Raw genomic sequence first — 3,688 nt, 5'->3', positions numbered from 1 at the left:
CAGTTTTTAAAACTTGCATCGTCAGTAGTTGCCGGTTTTCTCTGTTTTTGTCGTTGACCGTTTCGAGACCAACTACACAAGTATGTGCCCACGGCATCATTTAAATCTTGTTTTCAAATGTGGGTATAAAACATTCTTGGATTGGGTTGAAACTTGGCGTGCGGTCTTATTTTATTGTAGGGAGGCCGTCTGCCAAATTTCGTCACAATCATAGTTTGTTTGATACCCAAACCGTTAAACCTATAGCGGCACTTTAGCCGGTCAATTGTCGGACGTTTTGGTATTTGAAAACTCCGATGCCGGGCTGCCCATTTTCCCTCTCATCTTTGTCTAGCCTCTCTACACACTGCACCGACCTGCGCGCAACCTAGCCCGAAAACCTCCCGGTACCCGAAACATACGATCGTAACCGTTGGGTCCGCATCAACCCCGTTATACCGCAAATCGTATTCGTTTTGTCCATTGATCATCCTAACCTAATTTTTCTGACCGTCGAAGGGTCGAGATGAACCTAAACCTAGTCCACTAGCTATACATAAGGACCCTAGTCAAAATCAGTCCAAACCCTAAAAACTAGGAGATGTGTCCCATCCACCCGCAGCCTCCCCCTCCAGTCCCCTCCTTCCTAGGAGATCTGTCCCATCCACCCACCTCCTTGATTTGCCAACTGAGCCAACTAGCACGCCGCCGCACACCTCTCCGTGATCCCCTCGTCCCTGGCCTGCTCGAGTAGTCAATGGTTGGCTACCGCGACGAGCCTGCTGCCCTTGGATGTGTCCAGCGCCCGCAGAGGCAGTCGCCCGAATAGCTTCCGCTCCTCAAGCCGGAGCTAGAATCGCCCGCCGCCGCGCACTCAAGCCGATCGTGTTGTTGCCAGTGCTACTCCAGGCCGTCCCCGCATCGCCTCTAGCCAACAGCAAGTTAAGCAGAGCCACGCCCTGCTATTGCTTTTCTCCTCCCCATGCTTTTCCCTCATCTCTTTCCCGTGTCTCTCTAACCCAGCGCCAAGGCTATCATCTGAGGAGCTCGAAGCTGCCGCCGTGGAGACCGGCGCCCCTGTCGTTCCGTGCGTTTCCTTCATCGGACTAGCGCTATGCCCGTCGTGGCCTTGCTCCTCGCCCTATCCAGCGTCACGCCCGTCCGTGCCAGAGCTCGAGGCAGCCACCTCCTCTACTTCGCCCCCCTAGAGCAAGCCAGCACGGGATGAGCTCCTCAACCGCGCCAGCCAGCGAACCCGCGCCCTGCTCATGCGCGCGCCCCAGTTGTTGGACTAGCAGATGAGCACCGTCGCTTTCCTCTTCCCTTCCCTTGTACTTCCTTCTCTCTAATCCATCTCTCTCTCTTTGTGGTGTACCAGGGGAAACAGCCGCATCCGATGCCAGCTCCGTCTCCGGTGGTGGAGCTCCGCCCCATCGTCCCGTCGCCCGCCCGTGTTCTCGTCAAGCAATTGGACCCCTCCCTCCATGTGCCCTCCACCGTGGAGCTCCACCTCTGAGGGATTCTAGCTCCGGCTTGAGGAGCGGAAGCTACTTTGTTTTGCACCCACACCTGCACCCTGATGTAGTTATGATAAATCTAACTAAGATCCCAAATTATATCACAAATAGTGTGTAGCCGAGTTGTCTAGAGCATTCGGGCTCCACCGCGAGGTCCTAGGTTTGAATCCAATGCACCCTGCATTTTCATTTGTTTTGGTTGTCTCGGTTTATACGGCGTGTGGTTTATATAGGACCGAATCCACCTTGTATCGTGTGTCTACATTCCAGTGGGCCATCATCCTAGAGGTCCACGGATCAAATCCCCATGGCCTCTCTTTTATTTTCACCCTATGTATTTATTTTTCTTTTGCATGCATGTTGCATCCGTGTCATATGATTTTGTGTGGCCTGTGTCTCTTAAGACATGCTATATATGTGTAACCGGCTAGTATGACGTGTAGAATCACATGCTTCACCTCGTGCCATGTTTAAACAACATTTAATATTGTCGTATACCTAAACGGGAGTGAACTAAATAATTCGTATGTGGAGTTTCGTCAATATGCAACTCGTTGCATATTGAGCTTCACTTAATGTCTAGTGTTTGATTGTGTGAATATTCATGCCATGACTTGCATAATTGAATTGGACATGCACCATATTTGGTTGTGCATCATATCGTGCATGTGTCGTGGTGAATATCGTGTGTTGATTCTTGTTTCCGGTTTGCTTCGTCTCGATAGAGTTCCGCAAGCATGTCGGAATGTGAGGATCCGCTCAACTACGTCGGTTCGTCTGCTTCATGGATTTGTTCTTCTTCCAAGCGAGATCACACGCAAGTTGATCATTTCCCTAGATACCATTACTATCAATGCCATGCTAGTTGTCTCGTTTCATTCGTTATGTCTCATTGCCTATCACCTGTTAAATGTCACCCTCTCAACATTGCCATGAAACCTTCAACCTTTCTACAACCTAGCAAACCACTGATAGGCTATGTTACCGCTTGCTTAACCATGTGTTAGCGTTGCTAGTTGCTTTCATGTGTTAACATGAGTTCCTTGTTATATCACCATATAATTGCTAATTAATTTAATGGACATATATACTTGGTAAAAGGTGGAAGGCTCGGCTTTCTAGCCTGGTGTTTTGTTCCACCTATTCCCCCTTAGTTTCGGCTACCGGTATTTCATTCCATAATTGAGCGCTCCTAACACGATCGGGGTTGTTAAGGGGACCCCTTGATAATTCGTTTTAGGTTAAGACTCGTCTAGCAAGGCCCAACTTTGGTACTATATTTGCCTAACAACCTAAAAAAATTGCATAGGGACTTTCCGGACCCAGTGGATATTTAATCAACAACGCGGTACAATGCTCCTCATGAGTGTTGGTCATAAACTAGAGCCACTTGCGGGGCCACCCGGGGCAACTCGGGGATGTCTATCCGGCCACCGTATGTAGTGCTCATCTGGTTGTGTCCTGAGAACGAGATACTCGGCTCCTATCGGGTTCGTCGACACACCGGGCGGCCTTGCTTGATTAGTTTCACCTTTCACTAAATATGTTGTGCATCGGGATTCCGGTGATGCTTTGGTTATCTCAGAGTTGAGGTTTTCCACTAAGGAATCCGAGGAGATCACGAGTTTCGTGCTCGAGGGTTTCTATACTGCTTGTGGTAATTTGTGATGGACTATTTGGAGCACCCCCTGCAGGGTTAGATCTTTCGAAAAGTCATGCCCGTGGTTATGTGGCAATGCGGAAACTTTGTTTACAATCCAGTTCTAGATAACTTGAAGTAAGCCTAATTATAATGTGCCAACTGAGTGCGTAACCGTGGCAGTCTCTTTTGTAAGCTCCTTCTTCGGTCGAGGACACAGTGGGGTTATGTCTGACGTAAGTAGGGTTTAGGATCATTCATTTGATCATTATTAGTTCACGTCCAATATGCGTAGATCACCCCTCTTCTTATTCTTGTACTCGAAAGTTAGCCACCTCAAATAAATGCTTAGTTGCTTGTTGCGGCCTCACCACTTAACCATACCTCCCCCATTAAGCTTTGCTAGTATTGATACCTTTGAAAATGAGATTGCTGAGTCCATGTGGCTCACAGATTACTACAACACGAGTTGCAGGTACAGGTAAAGTGATATTATGACCTGAGCGCGATGATTGTGCTTTTGGAGTTTCTTCTTCATCATCTTCGATCTAGG

The 3,688-nt window shown here is 48.6% G+C and overlaps 1 long non-coding RNA gene across 1 annotated transcript; it reads left to right on the top strand.

Moving 5' to 3' along the window:
• The first annotated feature begins 579 nt into the window (after window positions 1–579).
• Window positions 580–1,908, top strand: LOC123446377. The gene is made up of 2 exons (XR_006631339.1): window positions 580–920; window positions 1,003–1,908. It is a non-coding gene; the product is annotated as an uncharacterized LOC123446377 (long non-coding RNA).
• Window positions 1,909–3,688: the final 1,780 nt, after the last annotated feature.

This window comes from Hordeum vulgare, chromosome 4H, assembly GCF_904849725.1.
Source record: "Hordeum vulgare subsp. vulgare chromosome 4H, MorexV3_pseudomolecules_assembly, whole genome shotgun sequence".
NCBI lineage: Eukaryota > Viridiplantae > Streptophyta > Magnoliopsida > Poales > Poaceae > Hordeum > Hordeum vulgare.
The sequence above is the reverse complement of the archived record's forward strand: the minus strand, read 5'-3'. Positions and strand labels throughout refer to the sequence as shown.